Raw genomic sequence first — 25,408 nt, 5'->3', positions numbered from 1 at the left:
TAAAATAAGCCACTGCGTAACAGAATCCGACGGCTCGGACACGGAAACGTCACGGGCTTAAAATAAGAGTGGGCAACATGGCTAATCACGCTAAGAAATCGCAACGAATACAAAATTCAGACCAATTAGAGATATGGCAATGGAACTGCCGCTCCTTCTCCAGGAAAGCGGCAGTGTTCCACCAGTTTATCAAAAACTCCGGAATCGCTCCGGACGTGATATGTCTGCAGGAGGTCGGGGCCAAGCCGGCCAAATTGCAGGGATACTACACTCTGAGCGATCCTCAAAATTCGAAGGTCGCCACGCTGGTGAGCAAGTCGATAAACGCTCAATTATTAACACTTCCGCCAACTGAGGGAGAGACTAATTCCATAGTTATCAGTGTGATGCCAAAGAAACGAAGTAAGGCACACACACTAATCACAAATCTGTACAGTCCTCCCAAAAGCAAAGGGAACGACCTACCCCACATTCTCTCAGCAACAAAAGATTTAACGGGCACCAGGGATAAGGCGGTGATAGTGGGTGACTTTAATGCACCGCACATACTATGGGGATACGCGAAAACGTCGCCCAAAGGGTTCCTACTCGAGCGCACCGCAACGACCTTGGGCTTACGGGCAATCAATCAGATCGGCAAACCGACGCGCACGGGTAACAGCGTCAGTAGAGACACGGCGCCCGACCGTGCCTTTACAATAAACATCAGAGACGCACAATGGGTTTCCGTTGATGAAAATTTGGGAAGCGATCACGACATAATCCGAGTAGCACTCTCCACGCCCAACATACGGAGAACAATAGGAAAGACTAAATTAACTGACTGGCCTCGTTATAGAAAACTCCAGAGAGCTCTGGAGGAGTCGGATACAGCCCCGACCAACATGCGAGAATGGACCGAATTCCTTCGACGAGCACACGGGGACACCACTAAAGCCATTGAGCGTACAGCGGAGGTGCCGGTGATAGACTCTCACCTGGTCAGCCTATGGGAAGAGAGGCGGAAACTGGCCAAGAGGTGGAAAAGGCAACGTCTAAACAAACACCTGAGACAACGCATCGCTCTCTTGGCAGAGCAAGCCCAAGGCCATGCCAACGAGCTCGCTAAAAACGAGTGGGCGACATTCTGTGGAACCCTGGCAGGAACTCTGGGAACGAGCAGTACGTGGCGAATACTACGAAGCATGCTAGACCCGATGAGCACGCGTACTGAGAACAACAAGAAGCTCCAAATTATTGCAGACAACTTCGAGGGTACAGACCAAGATCTCGTTCACGCGCTTCAGAAAAAGTACATAGGACCCTCACCTGCCACGGGATCGTCGTACGCGAGGAGACAATACGCGGGGGAGGCGAACCCTAAATTAGACGAAGATATAACGTACGCGGAAGTGTATGAGGCGGCACAATCCGCAGTTAAAAACTCGGCACCGGGCCCAGACTCGATCATAGTGACGCAGAAGTTATCACGACGTTTATTCCGCGTCAAAGATGTGGCGAACCGACCACGCCCACAGCACGGATCACACTCGAGAGCCAGCCCCACAAGCGATGATGAAGAAGAACCCCATATGAACCCCACGTGGTGATGATCATGTACAGGTGACAAAGAATAGCTTATAAATTCGCACACTAATGTCCCCTCACGTGAGAGCGGCCATCCTTGCCGCAATTCAAAGGGGCGGCAAACGCCTCGTGAAAGGCTTCATACGGGAAACGTGGACAATCTCAGCGGCGCTGCAGCGGCGGTCATTTGGAACAATAACTGGAACCACGCGATAGTTAACTGGAGAAGTCTGCTCCAAGACTTTGTAGGGGCCGATGAACCGAAGCTGAAAATTGTCACACAAGCCAGGAGTACGAACTGGTGTCCGGAGTAGCACTTCCTCGCCAGGGCGGAAGCACACGACGCGATGAAAGGCGTCGTAGTACTGCTTGCGGTCCTGTTGCCGTGCTTCGGTGTTGATGCGGGCGAGCTGGTGACAGCGCAGAATTCGGGACACATATTCTTCACAGGAGGATGGACACTGATGGATAGTTGGGGCGAAGAAAGAGACGTCAAGACAGGAAGAGGGCGTACGACCATAGACAAGGTAGAATGGCGAAGAATCCACCGACCAAGTCGTCCAGACAAGTTCTTCAGCGTTGAAAGGCAACATAATGCATGATGGTCAGTGACGACCGTAAAATGGCGTCCGTGAAGATAAGGTCGAAATTTCTGCTCAGACCAAATGATAGCTAGGCATTCCTGCTCCATGACGGTGTAATTCTTTTCGGCGTTTGTCAGAACGCGACTTGCGTATGCGACGACCCTCTCACCTAAAGTGTCGTCTCGCTGTAGGAGAATGCCACCAATGCCGTGGCCACTAGCATACGTATTCAGGAGGGTAGAAGCAGCTTCATCAAAATGGCGTAGTACTGCTTCAGATGTGAGAGCGCGCTTCAGATGGGCGAACGCAGATTCGCATTCGGGAGACCACACAAAGGGAACATATAACCCAGTAATTTGTGCAGCGGTGACGCTATTGAGGCGAAGCCTCGTATGAATCGGCGAAAATAGGAAGCGAGGCCTAAGAAACTACGCAAATCTTTGGTGTTTTCGGGACGAGGGAAGTGCTGAACTGCCAAAACCTTGTCAGGATCAGGACGAATGCCATCTTTGCTCACAATGCGACCTAGTAGCTTGGTCGTCTTGCTCGCAAAATGGCATTTCTTGGTGTCTAGCTGAAGTCCAGCGTTGGCAAGGCACGTGAGAACTTCATCCAGACGTTGCATGTGCTGAGAGAAGGTTGACGAGAAAACAACAATATCGTCCAGGTAGCCCAGGCAAGTCTTCCACTTCAGGCCGCGAAGAACGGTGTCAATCATGCGCTCGAACGTTGCGGGCGCATTGCAGAGGCTGATTGGCATGACATTGAACTCGTAGAGCCCATCTGGTGTTGAAAACGCTGTTTTCTCTTTATCGTCCTCATGCATAGGTATTTGCCAGTAGCCGGAACGCAGATCGATGCTGGAGAAGTACTCGGCACCCTGTAGGGAATCCAAGGCATCGTCTATTCGCGCCATAGGGTGTACATCCTTGCATGTGGACTTGTTAAGTGCTCGGTAGTCGACACAAAATCGAACATAGCCGTCTTTTTTTCAAACCAAAACAACGGGGGAAGACCAAGGGCTAGCAGAGGGGCGTATTATGTTCTGTTGAAGAATGTCGGTGACGTTCTCGTCAATTACTTTCCTCTCGGCTAGCGATACCCGATATCGTCTACGGCGCACGATGGATGTACCATCTGTCTCTATACGATGCGTCGTAATCGAAGTCTTTCCCAACGAAGTTGAATGCGTGTCAAACGAAGCTTCACGTTTTTGGAGCAAAGCAAGCAATTGTTGCGACTGCGAAGGTGTCAGGTCGGAACTGATGGCAGCTGCAAGAGCTGAAGGAGATGCGGCCCGTCCGGTACAAGGAACTTCAGAGGAAGCTGGTTTAATGGAAACAACAGATATAAACTCCGATTCAGCGGCGCAAGCCAATGTAGTGCCTTTAGGGATGAGAATCTATTCGGATGTCGGGTTTGTAGCATAGAGAAGTGCAGAGCCATGATCAAACCAAACCAGCCCTGATGCAAAGGCTATCCCTCTTGCGAGAGAGCGTGCAGATGGTAATACGAGCACGTCACCGCAGTCAATGACGTCAGACGTGATGGTAACGATGCTTTGATGGCGAGGAGGTAGCGCGGTATCTTCTGCAGCAAGCAAGTGAAGTGGTGCGTCATCTTCATGAAGTGAATAGGTCGTGTCGGTCATGTGGAGAACGCGTTGCCCGCAGCAGATGGAGGCGGAGGCCGCAGAAAGAAAATCCCATCCCAATATGAGCTGCTGGGCACACGAACTTAGCACTGCAAATTTCACGTAATGCAGAAGTCCATCGATGGAAATACGGGCAGTGCACATGGCGAAAGGTCGAATGGCGGCCCCTTGAGCAGCGAGTAGCGTAGGGTCCATCATAAGGGGTCATATCTTTCCGAAGTCGCGAACACAATTCACGGTGAATAACTGAAACACTAGCACCAGTGTCTATCAAAGCTTCTGCTTGTACACCTTCTACTACAACCAATATCATATTGCACGGACGCGATGGAAGAATTTCTGTCCTGTCGTTCGATGCAGCTTTTCCTCCAAAAGCTGCATTATTCAGTTTTCAGGACGACGCTCGGCGAATTGAGAAGCAGGTTTCAGCGGGGACGTAGAGCGGCTAACGGGTGACGGCGAGCGGCGTCTCGCAGGACGGTACGTCTGAGCCGTCTCGGATGCTACAGTAGGCGATGGAGAGCTGCCGCGCGGTGGTCCATAAGGACGGCGTTGGTCATGGAAGCTCCCTAGACGTTGGAAAGTAGCTCCGGGCGAAAAGTCATCCCGTTCGTATACGTCATACCCGCGACGCCCGTCTTTCTGGCGCTTGCGGCAAAAGCGTGCTATGTGGCCATGATAGCCGCAGTAGTAGCAGATGGGACGAGGAGGACGCTACTGCGGATAGCTGATATGGGTAGGTGCGCTGGTAGTCATGGAAGCCATGTGGGCCGGATTAATTGCGGCTACTTGTGCGTACGTTGGTGGGGCCGTAGGGGTCAGAGGGTCCGTGTACGCTGCGCCAGCCATGGACGCCAATTCCTCCTTGATAACGTCTCGCAGATTGATAGCCGACGCGTGAGAAGGCATAGGCCCTGCGGCTAAGCCAAGATACTATAGCTCTTCTCGAATTATTGCGCGTATCATTGCTCGTAACGTAGGGTCGTCGGCGGTAGTGTTTGCAGTGGTGTCTGGCTGCAACCGTACTGATTCGAGTTTGTCAAGGCGCTGGCAAGTAGCGACGATATCAGCGACGGTAGCGGGGTTCTTGATGGCTAAAGCATTGAAAGCAATAGCTCCGATGCCTTTGAGGATGTGGCGAACCCTGTCAGATTCGGTCATGGCCATGTTCACGCGCCGACAAAGAGCAAGCACATCTTCGATGTACGACGAATAAGATTCCCCGAGTTGTTGCTTGCGTGTGTCGAGCGTCTTTTTTGCGAGGTCAAAACAGCCGGTGTGCCGAAGATTTGGCGGAGCTGCTGTTTGAAAGCGCCCCAGTTCGTGAAATCAACCTCATGGTTGAAAAACCAAGTCTTCGCTACTCCTGTCAGATAAAAGGCGACGTGACGTAGCTTGGACGCATCGTCCCAACGGTTAGCCGAACTCACTCGCTCATAGTCGTCGAGCCAATCCTCGACTTCTTCACCGCGAAGTCCAGCAAACAGATGGGGATCACGCTAGTGCCCACTGACAACCCAATACGAAGAGGCTGGGGTAGCTGAGGCCGAGATGGTGGAAGTAGAAGTGCCTGTTGTGCCGGACAGGTGGCACAATCGGCGACTCGATCGAAGCTCCAGGAGGTTGAGCGGGAAGTCAGAGGACGGAGGACCGAAAACACACTCCACCACTTGTGACGCAGCAGTTATCACGACGTGTATTCCGCGTCAAAGATGCGGCGAACCAACCCCGCCCACAGCACGGATTACACTCGAGAGCCAGCCCCACAAGCGATGATGAAGAAGAACCCCATATGAACCCCACGTGATGATGATCATGTACAGATGACAAAGAATAGCTTATAAATTCCCACGATATATATATATATATATATATATATATATATATATATATATATATATATATATATATATATATATATATATATATATATACATACATATATATATATATACACATGCGTGACTATGTGCTGTTCAGTGTTTATCACTGTATATATCCTAATCAATACCCAACACCTGGAGTAGCTTATCAGGCGAATAGCCAGGCTAACATATCCAGCAAATCATTAAACCTCGTTTTTCTCTCTTCTAACATTGTATCTTCTTTGGCGTAAGCTTGTGCTCATACACGAAATGACTCGTAAAGATTCGCCAAAGTCATCGCATTAGAAATAACGCTGCAGACTCTCAACTGCCTATCTTACCATCTGGTCTCAAAAGGTAACATGCACTGTAGCAGCAGTATCTATTTTCTCCTCACTAGAATCCTGATCTTCCCTGCGAATTTCACCGATAACATTTCAGCTGCTTTCTCAGAGCAGGTAACAAAGATATCATCTGATGCCTCTTATTCCTGGCGTTGTGGACAACGGTGGTGTGAACAAAGCAGTAGCGGTAGCGTGGCTGCGAAATTTAACGTGTGCTCCCCAGTTATTTCTTTCTTCCTCAGGGAGTTTTACTTGCCCAGCGAAGTCGTCATGATGGTGACACAGGTGTGACTTCGGCATCTTTAATTCGCATTAACTGTCTTCTCAGACACGCACGCACGCACGTACGCACGCACGCACACACGCACGCACACACACACGCACACGCACGCACACACACGCACACACAAACACACACAAACACAAACACACACACACAAACACACACACAAACACGCACACACGCACGAACACGCACGCACACACGCGCACACGCACACACACACAAACACACACACAAACACACGCACACACGCACGCACACATGCACACGCGCACGCACGCACACATGCACGCGCGCACGCACACGCACGCACACACGCGCACGCACACACACACACGCACACACACGCACGCACGCACGCACACACACGCACACACACACATGTGTGTGTCTGTGTGTTGCTTAAATATTTCTTAAATGCTAAATATTGCAAAAGCCAAGTAATTGAAGATTGATTTTGGACCTATACTGAACACAAATATCGAGATAATACGTTGTAACTATTATTACAAATTAGATTAGCTTACATCCAAGCATGAGTTATGCGAAACTTGATATAGTTCATACACGAAATTTCAGGTGACCATAAAGCAACGTGATAAATAAACGTTACGCGCTCGCAGCTTCTCGCGTGAAGAATCACCAGCAGAGTGAAGTGGCATCTCTCGAGAAAAAGTGCCCACGTAGTACAAGACGACCATTCAGTGTTTTCGCTAGCATACGTATACACTCTTAGCACGGTACCTTTTATGGTAACCTGTAATCACGAGTAACTTATAAAATAAAGGTTACATGCGAAATATGTTGATGTTTTAATTAAATGTTGTTACGTATATATATATCTATAGGTTACAAGAGTCAAAATTGACGGATTTAAAGGTTAATTCAGCGCAAAGCGCCTTGTAACCTTTAGATTTTAACCTCTAAAGAACACTGCAGCGCATCAGTGAGGAGACCTACATCATGGATTGGACGTTTGCTGATAAATGTATCCTAATGTGTTCGTGCTCTGCATTTATGATCTGGTTATTACAAACGTAGGACTTCGGCAGTTCGGGCTGTATTCGGTCTTAATTTCTGTCAGCCAAGCAGTTACATTTTTCACGATTTAAAACCAAAAAATAAATCAAGCATGATCGCACTTGCAAGTTCATCTGCGCGCTGTTTTTTGACGACCGTCCATACTTGGCACACAGCCTTATTTGAAATATCAGCAACGAAGACTGTGTCATCGAATGATGTGGCGTGCACTGCCTGCCGAAACCCAGTGGTCGAACGTGACGGAAGCCCCCTGCTCTCGCACGCATTCTAGCCACCATGAGACAGGCATGGAACATCGGTATTTCAACACGAGAAACAATAGCGGGCGAGTTTCTTTAGAAAAAATGAATATGTTTTAACAAAATTCATGTACAAGGCGAGGAAGAACAGCAGAAGAAAAGCACACGAACGCGTTGGGTCTTTCAGTAAAAGGTTGTTGAAAACATTGAATGGTTCTATCACATATAAATATAATTCAACTTGTCTACTAAAATGTCCCTGCTCAGAACCTTTCAGTTGTCTGCATACATTTTCTGCCTTTAACCGGGTTCGTTTCATTCCCTGCACTGCCTTGATGCTGTCAACCAAAAATTTCCCATGCTTAATTCAACCATAAGCGCTCAAGATGAGGTTAATAGTTAGTGTGCAAGAAGCGCGTGCCTAAGAAAACCATGCCGACACGCGGTACCAGCTAGGCAGCGTGCGTACTGAAGTATAAACGCGCGGCGAGGGAGCTGGGGATGCGGTACGCGCTACGCGACCGGCGTAACTGCTTTGAAATAAACAACCTACATGTCGGCGAACCATTCTGCATTGCACTTAGGATGTTTTAAAAACTTGTAGCAACTGATTCCACTGCCAACTTTCTTTGGGCATTATAAGCTGTGCCGAAGATTGGCATTACAACGACCGCAAATTTAAGTTACAGCAGACACGAAACGCGCCAAACGTTCAGTGAAATGAACAGGATGCCGCTACACTCACATACAAGCGAGCGCCGTCCGCTCCGTTGTCTTTTTTAGGAGACATAGACAGATGAAAAGAGCGTTAAATGTGTGAAGCCGCCAACTGAGAAATGAAATCTTTACCACTGTCCAAACACGAAATGCTTCCACCATCACACCAGTAACATCACTGGCACCTCTGACATTTATTTCTGTAATTCATTGCTTGTTTTCATTTTTTTTTTCATTTTTGCTTGTGCCTCTAAGTGCCTTTTTCTAACATGGCGGCAGCGAGCAGGCATCAGCCACACCGGAGCGCGGCCATCCACGGTGCTATCATCTCTCCTCCTCGGCCCAATCGAGATAGCTCGAGTTGCACGCTGGGAAGATTTTAAGCGGGAGCGGGAGGCTCGGAGCCGGCGGGAGTGGTTAGCGCGCTGTCGTCCTGTCGTTGTTGTCGTTCTGAGACGGCCATTATATTTGACTTGTTTGGATACCATCCGATCACCATTGTGTGCTGCCACCACTTGTAGCCTGCAGTAGTTATTACCGCTTCTACTGGGAACTTGCGCCATCCGCTGCACCCTCATGCCTTTGTGCAGCAGAGACCCTTTCGGTGTGTTGCGCGGTCGCTGCAACGAGCCGGGTTGTGAGTGCAAGCGATACACCATTCTGCGCCTGTCGGAAAGTGACAACCTGGTGAGGTGTGACTATTGTGACCACGTCCCAAATGCACACGGAAAAATATGTGATCTCGGTAAGCAGAACTTTTGCTTTAAATTATTTTTGGGTGGATAGTACGTGAAGTCTTTATAGTTCGCAATTCAACATTTGACATGATGCATGCTCTCGCTTCGCGTAAGTGTTTCTGAAAAAGGTTATTGTTGATATGTTTGCTTCTTTATGCTCTTCGATTTACATTGAGCTAAATTCGATGTTGTCATGTTGTCATTTTGTGCAAATATTGGATTAGACCTTTCTAAAATATTGAGCTTGTCGGCGGGATGAGTTGTGTCAGGGCAACTAAATGACCTGAACAATACGTTTCTTGTACTGACGCCGTGCTTTGGGCTGATGTACTTGACAGAAATCGTTCAGTATTGCACAACTCGCCTCGTGCACCCTCCGTTAGCCATGCTGTGGTGGTGCGTGACTGCCCGCGCCCTGGCCTGGAGGTAATCTGCGGTGTGTGCAGAGGTCGGGCAAGCCGAGGCGGTTCGTGGTTGCATTTCTGCTTTCTTTCGGTGCGAGTAGTGCTGGAGGTCGCGTAATCTCAAAAGTTCGGAGACGCGTTTAAGGGAGCAACAAAACAAACGTTCGCTCCCCTCTGCGTTCTTCAAGTCAACTTGATAGCGATTGTTCGCGGTCGTCAAATGAGATATGTTCATTAATGCCTGTGCTCGCGTGACACCATGGTGATTAGTAAGCTAATGATTACTGTTACGGCAGGTAAAACTACGTACCTTAGTTTGAGTAGTGGTCTAATGCTTTGCTATCGCTATTAGTGCTTCGCTTTTTGGGTAAAAATGCGTGTTTTTTTATTTTATTTTAGTCAAACGGGCCAGTAATTTAACATAAGAATCGGTGGTTAGCATTGACTAACTGCGAAGAATACACAATTCTCTTTTTACCGCAACGTCACCCCTTCTCTTACAACTTGCATTCCAATTTCGCACAATGATGTATAATTATATACAGCGTTGTTTCAGAGAATAAATGTTGTATAGCTTTCGCACGAATTTTGCTTATGTACGCGTCTTTTTTTTTTTTTTGCCTACAGCTCTGCAATGCGCTCTGCATTACTTTGTGAACACTAATGATGTCGTTTCGTTGCGTCTATAATTTCAGAAACGAAAAATGCAGCCGAGGCAAAGGTGCAATGCAATGTGCCAGGCACCGCTGTTCGAGGCCTCAGTGTCACATGAAACTGTGGAAGCTTGCACATCTAGTCTCCTCAGTGCAATATGGTTAGAATAATGTGGAATGTTGGCCAAAGCTTTTTTGATTGCCTAGTGTATCAAATATTTTAAAGCGAAGCTTTTTTTGCCTCTTCCTTCGGCTTTTCCACTGCTGCTGCTGTCGCTGACCTGCACGCGGCGTCGGGGAGTGGTTGAGTACGTAATGTACATAATGTACGCAGTGTACGAGAAATTACATTGTACTTGTACATAGTAGAAACGCGGGAGTGACGTCTGTGAGCCCTTTCCAGCAAGAACTGCGCGGGCGTCGCCACAATGCCCTCTGGAGTTCTTTAGTCGTCACAATGTCCTCTGAAACTCCTCGGCCATCGACACAATTACCTCTGGAGCGCTGTAATTACGCGTTAGCCTGCGGTATAAGCATTGTAGAAGCTGCAGCGCTTTTGTACTCACGTGCAAATTTCCAGAGGGGAGATAGTCAATGGAAAGATAATACAGAGAATTTGTAAAGCCAACGCCCTGACCAAACGGATGAATAATAGTTGATATTCGCTCGTGGCGCCTTGCATACATAGTATGATGTGGAAGAATGGAAAGACGCCACCAAAAAGCATGCTTCATTTGGGGTCGCCTAAATAAAAGAAGAGTCGCTACTAGACATGGCAACAGTTGCGGAGAAACTGTAAAAATGTTAGTTTAAGAATGAAACGGCACGTTTCTGCTATTTCTGAAAAATAAACACCCTGCAAGTTTGTACATGATGACAACTGATGCAGGCGTGCAGACGCAAAGCTGCACACAGTACCGCAGCGTCAAGACGACAACACGCAAGCGGCTGTCGAGCAAATAAACATTTCAGCCACGATACCATGCGCCCGTGTGAAGAATGGCAGTGCTAAATTGCTTGCAGCATACGAACAATGGCGCACAACAATGCCTCGAGCAAACACGCCTCGCTGTTTGGTGTACTACGTAGGCAAACACAAGTGGTGCACGTAAGGTAACATTTAACATCGCATCACGACTGTCGTAGGCCGTCAACATCACCGCCAAATATTGCCACTGAACGCAAACAGCACAGAAAGCTTTGCTTGCATCGATTCCCACAGTGCGTGGGATCTATATATATTCTTTTTCTTTTTTTTGCTTTAGAGAGGACTGTCCCAGTTGGTGCCTCCATAGAAAATGAATCGGCCTGAATGCCTGTGCAAGAATCACAACCTGGCTGCTCTAAAGGTAAATGCATAGCGCATACAGGAAAGAATTGGTTTTATTGGGTGCTTTGTTTTCACTTTTTTGTTCCAGACTCCGCACCGTAGTCCCATGTGCAAGAGCCCCCACTTGACAGCCCAGTGGTTGCCATGGACAAAGAGATCCGCGATACTGAATGCGGCCAAGGTATGTGATGTGAAATATAATTTACTAGTTCATAAGGAAAACATCTCAAATGTAACGATACTAAATATTAGACTCATTTGTAAACTTTTCACATATCGTCCAGAAAGCTCTCTGCATTCACCTTGTGATTACTTTTACTCACATCTGTGTTCCTGTTCAGTACTTATATTGTAGCATTATCATTTGTATTGGTCAGTGGTGCGAGTCGAGCGGAGCATCATTACACGATTTAATGTTGTCGCCTTAGATTTTCTTCCCCTGAAATAATACTAAGGATGGAGGCATTGCTCATACTTTATATGCGCTTAAATTGAGGTATGGTAGTATTTTGGTGCTATTTTTTATTCACTACTTCCGTTTAGCTAGACTGCACGATAATTAACACATGAAGGCACAGAATGTAGAGAAGGAGCAAATTAATGAAATTAGAACGAAATTGTTAATTTATATTTAACAATTTAATTTAAATGTGATTTATTGCATTTCAAAGTTAATAAAGGTGAGGTAAGCAAAAACCGTAAGAGACATCCTGCCGGACGGAACGTGCACACAGCCAGCTCATGAAGTGTGCGATGCTGCACCAATTTACCTGGTGAAATCTCGTTAATGCGTATCTTGTGGGAACAGGGCATAATTACGCGCTAAACAGTAGTATCCTTTAGTGAGATTTCAGTTGTATATAGTTGAGCAAACAAACGAAAATTGGTATTATACTGATTACTTTCGGTAAAATAACATTTCATTGCTTTTTCCTGCATGCTTTAATGAGAGCTAAAGGTGAGCCAGTTCTAATTTTCCTTGATGTAGAATGGTTGGGCTCTTTCGGGTTGAGTTGTGCTCTGCATCTGCAGTACTGCACGTTTTTGATAAATTTTACTTCGTCAGTTCACATTATGCTGTGCATATTTAATGTTTGATAGGCGAATGTTTATAGGCTCTAAGTGTCCTTGTAGGCTCCACTGCCCAGTGGTGATATCCAGATTGCAGCTCCCCACGTCTACACATGCAGCGAGCAAACGTGTGTTTATGCTGGCAGCAGGCAAGAAATAATTTGGGTCTCGAACGGCAGCCTGGAGCTAGCTGTAATTTATTGTATTTTCACCTACTACATCAAGAACCTCGATTATCCATATGCATTTGCACCATTCCTGGCGCTGATGCAGAAACTTGTGCTTCCCAGCAATGTTGTGCCTAGAGGGCTCATAAATAACAGATTGAAGTGTTTCTTTGCTCTTCTGAAGAAAAAGAATGTGATTTGATTCAAAGTCTAGTTAACAATTTTCACCTTGCATTAATGTTCACTTGTTGCCAGGAGGTGGTGAACAGATGCATCATTTTGTGCATTACAGTTGCATGCCTTTCTATAACTGTTTTATTGAAAATTACTGAGGTAATACATCCATTCATGCAAGTGGCATTTAGTATTGTGCACAAGTATTTTATTTAGCTGCTCAAAATTCTTAAATTCGTGCAATGTGAATTATGGCGGCCTTTCTTTGTCACTGAGTTATTCTAACTGCTAGCCTCTAGATGATAGAGTAATTGTGCAGTACTCTGCATAGCAGTGCCCAAATGACCTTTTTCAATATTTATTTTAAATAGGTAGTGCATTCAAGAAGTTTGAATCCCATCCTTGACATTGTTAGCTAGACAGTAAAATGTGTCATGTAGTAATTTTAATAGAAAATGTTCACGTTTGCATTGTCAAAAGGATCTAAACTGAGAGTTCACTATGCTGTAAGCATCACCACTTCCAGCCTTTTGTCATTTGGCCCACAAGCCAGCACTTCGCACATCTCCTGGTTAAGCTTTGTCTGATGTTTGTAAGAGCAACAAGTTGTCTTTTGATGCCAGTGGTGGTCAATGCTAACACTAAGGAAACATTGCTCAGGTATAGATGGGCTGCATGCATGCATGGCCTTGTGGTCCAGCCTTCTTTTTTAGGTTCACCTATAGCCAATACTTTGTATATTCTTTGCATCGGCTACATTGCATTGGCAACGTCTTTATTGACCTGCTCTAATGCTGCACATTGATGTGTAAAGCTTTTTTTATGTAGTGTCCAATGTGGATCTGAACACAAGTGTCCAGTTTTTGTTCCTTCAATCTCATGTACTAATATTTGCCTTGTTTTCTTGCTTCCTGACAGCAGTACAAGTTTTTACATGGACAGTTAGCACGAAGTTATTGACGACATGCATGGCTGAAACACGGTGATATGATTTTAAAAATTCCTGTGTTATGATGCAAGTGATAGTATTCTGTTGAATTTTCAGATCTAGTCATGTGCCAGCAAGGCCTGCTGTACTTCTGGTCTATTCTATGTTGTATTTTCAAATAAAGATGTTGCATTCTGAAGTTAACCTTATACTGCCTGTGGAACTGTCAATTTATACTCAGATTATTTATACAAGCTAACGGCGCCTCCTCCTCAGGCGTTCAAATTGTGTTTTGAACTGTATTTTTGAGAACATTACCGTTACATATTTGCTCAAAAGGTGCCGCACGGGGAGTTTCATTTCGTCAGAAATCCCAAGGGATACAGTATAGTAGTATCATGGTAGCCCTTCGTTGGCTGAAATATAACGATTTAAGTGATTTAAATGAAAGTAAACTTTTGACACCACATTCAGTTGAGCGTTCCTTTTTTTTTTCAGAGAATTTCATGTGGTCCCCGCTCTTTTTTTTTTTTTTTTACATGGTCCGACGAGCCCGGTGCGGCCTAGCAACGGGGAGGCGCCACCTTGGGTTTTGTTCCAGAAAGGCCAAATCTCCGCATGGTGCACCGAGTCGGCTGCCGCCAAACAACAGAGGTGCGTCATTTCCTTCTTTTGCGGTTCTCTCTGCTTGCGCCTCTTCTTTCTTGCGCGCTTCTTTTCGCGGTCGGATTAAGCAGCCGACAACCATGCCCGGAGAAACGTGAGCCCTCGCGGAGGACGCCACTCGGCCAGTCCTTTTTGGACATTGTCTTTACACGTGGTTGCGCTTCGAAATAGTTCACCTATCCACCTCGTGTAGTTTCCACAGGAAAGGGTGTCTCTGTGTCTCTCTCAGCTTAAGCAAAAAAAAAGAAAAGAAAAAACTGCGTTTTGCTGGCAACTTACGCAAGCCGTAACATCTCTTCGACTGCAATGATATCTAGTCAAAAAATTATCTAGCTATCACAAAGCACAACAAGGAGGAGTGCGGGAGTACATATCTCCACTTACGAATGGCATAGCAAGTGACAGACGCATACTGTTTTTGGGTACAATTGTGTAGCTATTAGCAATAAATGAAGCAAATTTTTGCTTTGCTTATGAATAACGGCAAGTGTTCAGGCCCTTTACCCGTGCTGTGTTTTTCTCCTGCGCATGCATTTGCGTTTACTGTGTGGATTGTACCAAGGGTATCATTCAGCATGCAAAAATTAAAAAGTAGAATCAGTGAGCTGAAATTCATTTTTTTTTCATTTTCGCGTGCTAGATGATACCTTAGGAACAATCCACCGAGTAAACACAAACGCATGTGCAGGAGGATAAAAACCGCAACAGCGTGAGCCAAAAGTCTGAACACTTGTCGTTGGCAAAGCGAAAATTTGCCTCATTTATTGATTAGCAGCTACAGAACTGTAGCCCAAAAAAATGAGTCTGTCACTTACAATATACTATTCAAAAGTAAAGAAATTTCTCTGGCTCCCGCGGTCACCTTTGTTGTACTTTTTGGGGTAGTAGGCTGCATTTTGTCTTAATATTTTTTAGGCCAAACAAGAGATGTTGCGGTATGCGTAAGGTCTAAGTTGCCTGCAAAACGCAATGTTTCTTTTTTTTTTCTTTTTTCTTACTTAGGTTCAGAGAGACACAGCGACACCCTTTGTTCCGAAAACCGCACGAGGTGGACACGTGAACTATTTCGAAGCGCAAGCGCATGTAAAGGCAGCGTCCGGAAAGGACTGGCCGAGGGGCTTCCTCCGCGAAGGCTCACATTTCTCCGCGCCCGGTTGTAGACTGCTTAATCCGGCCGCGGAAAGAAGCGCGCAAGAAAGAAGAGGCGCAAGCAGAAAGAAGCGCGAAAGAAGGAAGAGACGCACCTTTGTTGCTAGGCGACAACTGCCTTGGCGGAGCATGCGCAGAGCAACGGGCTTTTATGAAACATACCGCAGAAAGAAGAGCCGCGTCCCCGTTGCTAGGCGACACCGGCTCTATATACGGAGCATGCGCAGCACGGTGTCCATCTGGCACCTCCTGCAAGCCGCTTTGTGTGAACATTTTAATCGTTCAACCGGTATATTGTAAAAGTAACCTTTATATTTAGGCAAAGACACTCAATACTGTATGCCTATACTAGAGGTTAAAGTGTTGTAACCTCTAGTTGAGGTGCACGCTTTCTTACCTTTAATAGAAGTTAAATTTGTAAAGGTTGATTTGTAACTTATAAGTTAAAGGTGCACAAATCTGTGAGAATGTACCCCTTTAGTAAAGGTTACCGTGCTAAGAGTGTACGCCTGCACTTCGTAGCGAGACACTTAAGTTGACTATCCACAAACACTCGCTTTCACTAAATTGCGACCGAATCTAATGTAGTACTCGTTCAGATGTCTGTGCTGAAAAGCATGCGAGTCACCGCGGTGAGTTGTATTAGTTGGCTGCCTACTGTGTCAGGCAAACTGGCGAAATAAAGTATTTCATACCGGTAGCAGTATATCAGCGTACCGGAGACGTGCTTGCACTTTCTTCGCACTGTACAGGAATATTCAATGCCACTGACCTCGACTTCAGTGAAAACATCACGGTAACGCACCGGTATCGCGCATTCGCAAGCCGAAGTCGACGACTTTGACTGCGTGATCGTCTCTTTCTTTTAAGCCTACATCCCAAAGTGCTTGCAACCCTTATGAAAATGGTTATGCCCTTTATGTTTACTGTATGTTTCCCGCAGTTCACACGAGGAAATGTCCTTTGTTTCCTCCATGTTGAAATTTGGCCACTGCTTTTATGTTTCCTTCGTGTGTCCTCCCTTTATGTATCCCTTATGTTACCGTACTTTGTTTCCTCCATGTTGAAATTTGGCCACTGCTTTTACGTTTCCTTCATGTGTCCTCCCTTTATGTATCCCTTATGTTACCGTACTTTGTTTCCTCCATGTTGAAATTTGGCCACTGCTTTTATGTTTCCTTCGTGTGTCCTACCTTTGCGCATCCTTTATGTGGCCGCAGTGATGAAATCCTGTATTTTACGTAGACATGCATAGATGAAGAGTTCCGTGTGCACATTTTATTTTTATAAACATTTCCTGAGTTAAAACGTCTTGCATTGGTTTTCATTGTAAGGTTACTGTTCCCTACATGATGCAGCGCACGGATTGGAATTCTGCTATGGCACAGAAATTCATGCCAATTTGTTCTAAAATTGCAAAGTAATTAGACTTCATAGATTATTTGAGTATAACACTTGGAGTGCCATGTGTACGTTCCTCACTGCAGTGCTGCTGTTCTAGTTATGTCTTTGTTACTAATATAAAATGTAATGTTTGGATAGAAAGATCATGTTGGATCAGTGCTCGCACTTTTAAAAGAAAGTTTTGACTATACTTTGCAAAGTTTTGTCTGAAACTACGAACAGTTTATTGGACTATCTGGACGTTACAGCAATTTGCCACGTCTGCTCACAGCAGACCTCTGGAATGTGGTGCTTGGGACCTGAAAAACAAAACAAAAGCCAATATTTTTCACTCATTCAAAAATATTCATATAAGCAAGAACAGCCTGGCCTGTATGCACACAGCTAAGAAACGTGGAGCAGTCAAAAACAGCTCATAAAAACATCAGGGCAACACAGAAGCTTTTAACTAATTGTTTGAAACAGACTGAGCTGCCAGTCCACTCAGGTATTAAACTGCTCACAAATTCTTTTAAACATTTCTGCAGCAGCTGCTAAGTAGTACATGACATTTAGGAGTAGGCAACTGGCCAACAAATCTTTGTGTGCCTGCTTGTACAGATGTCTCGTAGTTATATCTCAAGTGGTTACACTGTTATATGGTAAAATTCAGGCGGGAATAAAACCAGCAGCAAACATCAGACTACCTGGGAAATTATCACCAAAACTTAAATATCTAGTAAATCAAACGAACAATCCATTACGAAGGGTCTAAAACCTAGGCCGCGATTTTGTAGCGATCCCTTTTCCGATGCTAATCCTTTTGCTCAGTGATCTGACCGACATTCGGCTATCGTTATTAACTAGAACAGCCAGCCATGGAAGGTGGGTTATAAGAGTGGCAAACATCGAGCGGAAAGCATCGCAAGAAAATCGCATCCCTTATTAGGCAGTGCTACAAGCCACTGTCTTTAACAATCGCAGGCACTGACATCCTGTTCTTCGGATGAAAATATTAATGAAAACGAGCGTCTGATTTACATGCCTCGATTAAAAAGAAATTTCGCTGTTGTTATGTCGGTCTATATTTGCCCTACAATATAAAAGACAAATACGCGAGCACGTCGAACGCAAACAATGCAGACAAGTTCTCGCGAAGCTGGACTTCAAACTGAACACTATCAATAAAGTAATCTTCACACAAGCTAATATCTGTTCAAGTGTCAAACATCGCAGTCGCGTGCCAACTCGCGATGCCCGTGACACATCGACATGCATTACACACGTAACTTGCGGAAATTCATATCTACGGAAAAATTTCTTGCCGGGAAACTACCGAGAAAACAGTAACTTTCAGCGTTTACGTAATATTTGCGCACTAAGTCCCAACGATCAGCGGTGGTAGCACATCACTCCATAAAGCAAGTAAGCGGTAAGAAATAATACATTTCACGGAAACTCCCCTCGTGAAACGCTGTGCTAAATGTGCAGAGCAACATGGTCAACATACGCTCAGAACGTGTTCTGTTGTCGTTCCACAAAGCTTACTACATGAACCAGAAGCTGCGAGAATGCGCGCAAGCGTCAGACCTGCTTACCTTCAATGTGGTCGGCAAACGGCTCCTTCGTCTCGCAGGCACCACGCGACGACGCTCTCTCCGGCGCGAACACTGTCGAATTACCGATGAACACCCGCGCACGAAAGCACAACTTTCAACAAATTTTTCCACGCACCATAATTCGAAGCCACAGTACCAGGTATTCCACGAGCGAACGCGTACAGGCGAGAACAAAGGCAGCTCGGACAGGCGCTGTAGTACACATAAGACACTGGCGTATCACAGGAAACATAAGGCGAACTAATGGCGTTACACGAGTCCAGAGGTTTCTTGATGGTTAATGCACACGGTACGGATCACAGTTTGTTCAGGCACTTCGAAAATATGATTAAATTACCGTGTAACTGCAACGAGCACTCTCACCACGCACAGCAACACAACGTGGCCCAGCTCACCGTCAACCGTTACACTGCGGCAGCGCCGCACTGCGGTTAACAAGTGAATTTAGCCTCCGAGATCTGCATTTCCTTTTAGGGCGTACATGTTGAAAAAGCACTTCGAGACTTAAAATAATCGTAGCTGGAAGGAAGGCTGGTATTTAAACACAAATTATTGAATTTAAAGTGTCTTGGTGCGCTGCCTTGTTTTTTAAAGTATATACTGAGATTTTAGATGAACTATGCACGAACTTTTGCCGGCGGATACGAGCCAATCAGCGCGCATCATGTGCAGCTCCGTCGCTTGGTATGGCGCACGGTGTGCGGGCAGCCGCGACAGCTGTGACACCCACCGATCAGAAATTCGGAATCGCCACACATATACACGCTTCTTATGGCGCCCAGTGGCGTGTTTTTGAGAATGTCAGGCCTTATCTTGAATAGGTGGAAGCATATTTCCCGTAGCGTAAGGCATAAAGACAACAAAATGTGGCGATGGCTGGCTTGCAGCGGCAGCGGAACTTCGGCCAAAAGTGATGCAGGCGTACTGCTTGCATGCTCGCGTAATCAAATACGACCATACCCCGCACACAACTTTCATACTCAGCCAACTCACAATGATAAATTATTCAGTTGTGCGCCCAAGCAAGCATTTACGGGAACCGCGCTGCCCTTCTACGCGTGCTAATATCGACACAGCAGTTACTCGTACTTGTGGTCAGCGCGAAAGCGACGAGAACAGCTACTTAAATGGTTGTATAATCACATACGCTCACTAGCAAAGCGGCAGATTGGCCGCGGAAGCGTCCGCCTCTATTGCGGTTCATGTAGCGCAAGCCATCGAACACTGCGCGTCGTGCCACCGCGTCTCCAGCCGCCGCGCAATTGTAATTTGTCGTGAGGGATTATTCGCTGCATGAGGCTTTGATGTACGTATGTAGTATTGATGGCGCGTGGTGGTCAATACGGCCAAGATAGATAGGGAGGGGGAGGCAGGTGCACCCCCCCATTTTTTTTTTACTTTGATACGCCAGTAGTTAAAGTTAATACATCGTTCAGGTAGACGATCTATCTGTAGCATGTGTAAAAAGATAATCGCTATATATAAGCGCACTCTATCTTACCTGCATGTGCGCTCGAGGGAGTACACAGCCAGGTAACATAGAGTGCCCACACAGGTAACATAGTGCTCATATATATATATATATATATATATATATCATATATATATATATATATATATATATATATCATATATATATATATATATATATATATATATATATATATATATATATATATATATATATATATATATATATATATATATATATATATATGTATGTATGTAACCCAGATATATAAGTTAAGTAGATTATTTCCCAAACTGGAGGCGAAGCGGAGCATCTGAAAGACGCCTGCTATGAGAACCGTCTTAAACACTCAACTATATTTGATAGCCTAGCTGGCGCACAACTTTCATGAAATTCTTGCATATTAGGTTAAATACTGCAGATTTCTCCATATGGCTTGCTACTGGAGAATAGCAGGTTGAAAAAGTAAGAAATACTTTATATATTAAGAGAATGCATGGCATAAATCATTATATACACCATCCTATTTCATGGCATGCTCGATTTTCCGCACAATATAGCCACAATTAGTGCCGGTCGGCATGTATAGTGCGAGGGGTGCAAGCAGTGCCTTTTCCTTGAATCTGCCAGTGACTAACATACAGTACAGATAGCTCTAACTGTACTATTCGCAAAAGATGCTTACTGCGCACATTCTGTTACTTACATGTGCACTCAAGTGCACATGTAGGTAACATATAAAGAGTGCATGCACCATATATAGATTAATGCTCTATGTTACCTACATGTGCACTCAAGCGCACATGTAGGTAACACATAAAGAGTGCATGCACCATATATAGATTAATGCTCTATGTTACCTACGTGTGCACTGAAGTGCACATCTAGGTAACATCCCGCCCTAAACACAAAGGGCACATACTACAATAATTATAATAAGGGTTGTTTTCTTGGGGCAAAGGAAATGTAAGTCAAGATTTAGTACTTACAATGACTCTGCAGAGTGTATCAACGGCTGTCACAAAGTACAGATATATCTGCCTGTATTATACGTACAGACAGTTGTTATGTGCACTCTATGTCACTTACATGTGCACTCAAGTGTACACTCAGGTAACACATAGTACACACCAAGTTAACATCCTGCCGTAAACATAAAGGACACATCCTAGAGGCATAATAAAGGTCACTTCCTCGAGGTATACGTTAGGATGAGTAAACATGTGGTACACACAAAGTTGGCGTCCCGGAGGTCACACAAAGGACAAGGAATCATAAAGGTCACATAAGGCACAAGAAGGAAACATAAAGGAAACATAAAGGCAATGACCATTTTCATAGGGGATGGCCAACACAAGAAGTTTGGCTTCAACAAGACACCGCGATTTATTATCACAATCGAGAAAATACGTGACAGAGCTCAATTCGAGTATCGATGCAGTCTTGGATTCAGCTGCCACCGTTAATAGGCGGCGGTACCCCTCAGTAATGTGGAAAGTTGGGCTAGTTGGTGATTAATAATCATACCTTACTGGTGAAGCAGCGCACTGACACGGACACAGTGAAGACACACAAGACGACACTCGCTGCACTCACAACTATTTTATTTCAGAACACACACTTCATATTTATATACCTGTGCACCCTCAGGCGTCAAAGAAAATCAAGTCAAGATTAAAGACATTTTTTAAAGATCATTTGCCCACGCATACTCGGGCTTCAAAGATACGGCACCTATCTATCATGGTGTGCAATCCTATCGTACTTGTTGCACCCCTAACTAACATTTTTATTACACAATTTTTCTTCCTTTAGTGTACTTCCAAAAAGGCAACCTCACCATGACTTAGATGTACAGATGGCTGACTGATACAACCCTCTCCCCTTTTGTGAATGTGGAAGGCCTTGATTATTTTATTGGTCAGCTGATCCTTATGGTGTCATAAAACTGTAGTGTCATTGTAAAGCGGCCAGCACCCATGTTGTGAGCAGTGCCCCTTAATGTGGGAACGAATGTTTCCCCCCAGTGACCTTTTGTGCTCCAAACGTCTTGTGTTTACACACCGACCCGTTTGGCCGATGTATACTTTTCCACACGATATGGGCAAACAGTACACAAGGGATGACCTGCACTCGACAAGTTTTTCCTTATGCTTGACCATGCACTTACAACCGCTTCGTCGTAGGACTGCAACAAAATGAAGAAGGAAACTGCAGTCTTGAAACAGATGGGGAGAGACCATTCGTGTAACCAGGAAACCACTGCTGCTGTTAGGAAGCCATGACCCAGTAAGAATCAGACTGCCTCTGCGACGTGTATGTGCCACATCCAACGTCACCTCCTCCTCTGCTGCCTACGTTGAGCGTGGCTAAATCAAACTCTAAGGGCAAGAACGGTGTGGAGAGCGCGAACGCTGAAGCTTGGCCTGCGCTTCCAAAATGACAGCCAAAGCTGCAGCCGCTTTTGTGGATGCTGCGTAATTCAGTGGAATCGAACACAGCGCTAGCTACCAAGTCGTTGCGATGCTTCAGTCTCTCCGGAGTACCATTGTATACTCCTGATTACGCTGCCGGCGACTTCAATGCGAAGTATTTTGGAATTGAAGCACGTTTTCAATGCAATGCTTTCAAGCTTCGACCAAGCGCTATGGCCCGTTCCTTGGCTTCATTTCGCACTGAAGTCAAACGCCGCGGTCTTTCTGTGGAACGGCAGAGGTCAAAATTTCCGCAACTAAGACGTCAATTTATGTGGAGAAATCGCCTCCCCGCACACTCCATTTGTGAACCCGTCACATCGATTTCAACCAGACTTTCTGAATGAAAATCTTTTTTTTTATTGCGAGCACTACAAACTCGGGCGCATGTTGACTGCGAGCTACAGCGATATTACGACTTACTAAACATGCTGTTCATGGCGCTGTGTAGAAGAACTTAAAGCAAGTGAACTGTAAAAACAGAGACAGAGGGAGCGTCGGGGGCGAATAACCGACTGTTTATTAGCAGACATACAAAAACGAAGAAGGCTTCCGCGCACGTGCATCGCAGTTAATTCGTGATGTAGAAGCACAGCTTCACGCAATCTGCCTCTCGAAAAAGCGTTCCCGAAGAAAACAACCGAGTAAATGGGCTTGTTCGAGAAGTAGATTTCGTGCTACTGTGTTTCTATGTCACGTATTCACTGCACTGAGCTGACGCGGTATTCTTCATATTTGTATTTGTCTGCTAACAAACAATTGGTAGTTGGCGCGTCCGTTTTCCTCTTCTGTGTTTTTCTGCTTTACGTTCTTCTACATCGCGCCAAAAACAACATGTTTAATAAGCCTCGAGCACCAACTTGCGCACGAACAAGTTGGCCACATAACTTATTTACACAGGTAGTCTTCGCGTACTTACCAGTGCCTAATTTTAAGAAAGCCATAAAGCTTACTATTGAACACCCGTTATACAAATACTACACAATTCCCGTCGCGCATGTCATCAGATTACAAGAAGCTCTGGGGACAACAGCCAACGGATAGAGCTATCGATAACATTCGAGAAACACCTGATACATGCAGGCGCGTCGTGCGTCGAGGGATAACGTTTAATATTTGTCAGCCGGTGAAAAGCAGTGACCGAAGAAAGATGAAGTGAACAGACGACGCACGGTACTCTGTCGCCATCTCGTAGCGATCGTCACAGTAGCGTAGTAGCGTCAAAAGCGTAGCGTGGCACTACGCTTTCTTTCTCACGGTTTCGCCACGCCCTCCTCCTCCGCTTTCCGCTTAACGGTTCCGTTGCACCCTCCTCCTTCAATTTCTTCCTCGCGCTCTCTTCACTGTCACCGCCTTTCATTCTCCGCTGCCCTGCGCGTTCGCTGTTCTGTCCTTCGCTGTTGTACTCGTTCGCTTGGTTACGCCGCCGGCACCGCCGACGCTCGCCGCAGGAAAGGACGTCTAAGAGATGCGCTCTAAAAAGAACGGTACATTGGTCACACTTACTGGTGCCTACATATAACAAGTCGATTTGATTGCGAGAGGCTCAAAAGTATTCTTCCAGAAATGGCTCCTCTTTCATGATATTTTTAAGATATGTGTGCGTTAGCTACGATTTTTGAGATAACGGGCGCATTCAGAAGCCAAACTTTCCATGTTGTCACAGTTAATGAACAACAAAAACCTGCGTGGGTCCTCGCAAGTGACTTGAACGGGCTTCGCCAGGCACGTGGGAGCACGAATAATAGCTACACCGTTGGAATTTGTTGTTCTTTGCCTCTTATCATGATTTGCCCTTTAGGAATGGTGGCCACCCGCTCTATCTGCGGGACACGACGTATAACAGCTGCCTGGCATTGTCTATGGTGTCACGGTGCTTCACTTTGAGAGTCGAATAATTGGGAGATGTCATGAAAGTTTTTATGTACCCCCTTACAATGTCAGCAAGGTTGCATGCTGTATGTCGACAGCTAGAAAGTGGGTATCGACATATGAAGCACTTCTTCGATATTAGGGTTTTATGACGCATACAAAAGAATGGGCTAAGTCGCGTAGATAAACTGTAGGACTAATGCTGGAAATCACTCGGCCAGCCACGCTATTCGGGTGCATTTACCTCCTCATCACGTCAAACCCGGTAGACTCGGCAACATTTCCAAATGGCGATTTCTTTGACTGTGGCCGCATGCGTTGCTTGACGTAAAAAGTAATTCACACTCTTCTGCAGTCCTTGATGTGCATTTAAAATGTGCCCTTCAATAGAGATACATATTTACTAAAAAAAAAAGGGTACTGAATAGATACATATTTAATAGAGCAATTGGCTGTATTCAAAAAAAAAGAAATGCTGGATGGTGGAGAAAGCATCTTCAGTACTAAAACCCGCAGTCAAGGCCCCGAAAGAATGGAAGACAGGATGTGTCAAGTTCAGGCCAACAATTAGAAGCAATTATAAAGGTTTTTTTTTTCTTTCTAAAGGAAGTGAAGCGCGAAATGACAGAAGTGATGAATTGCTTCGTCCTCATTTCAATAAGAGCACAGAGGGAAGCACACTAGACCGGACATATGTAAGTGAAAGTTTAGGGAAGGTATCCGGCAGCATAATTTCGCGAAAAGATCTAAATTTTCGATGTGACGTGTAACTTATTAGGCCAATGAAATATCTGGTGCCGGTAATAAGGAGAAGCGCAAACTACAGGACCGGAAAATATGTGCTACACGTTCCTGGAACCTAGCCACAGTGAAAGTATGCTGCCAATTGTACTGGATCGCAAAGAGGTCCGTTTACCAGTGAATTGGCTGTTTCGCTCAAAACTAAACCTTTGTGGTAAGGCACCCAAATTAGACTAACACATTATAAATGAATATTATCAAGCGAGCTAAAAAGCT

At 45.4% G+C, this 25,408-nt stretch overlaps 2 long non-coding RNA genes across 2 annotated transcripts in view; both read left to right on the top strand.

Moving 5' to 3' along the window:
* The window catches only part of LOC139056380 (uncharacterized), a 118,805-nt gene that overhangs the window by 3,675 nt on the left and 89,722 nt on the right, over positions 1-25,408 (top strand). The window lies entirely within an intron of this gene.
* Positions 7,831-13,902, top strand: LOC139056377 (uncharacterized). Its single transcript, XR_011512322.1, has 5 exons — positions 7,831-9,038; positions 10,130-10,248; positions 11,353-11,436; positions 11,506-11,598; positions 13,748-13,902. It is a non-coding gene; the product is annotated as an uncharacterized lncRNA (long non-coding RNA).

The sequence above is a fragment of the Dermacentor albipictus genome, chromosome 1, assembly GCF_038994185.2.
Source record: "Dermacentor albipictus isolate Rhodes 1998 colony chromosome 1, USDA_Dalb.pri_finalv2, whole genome shotgun sequence".
Lineage (NCBI taxonomy): Eukaryota > Metazoa > Arthropoda > Arachnida > Ixodida > Ixodidae > Dermacentor > Dermacentor albipictus.
This window is presented reverse-complemented; position numbering and strand designations above follow the sequence as displayed.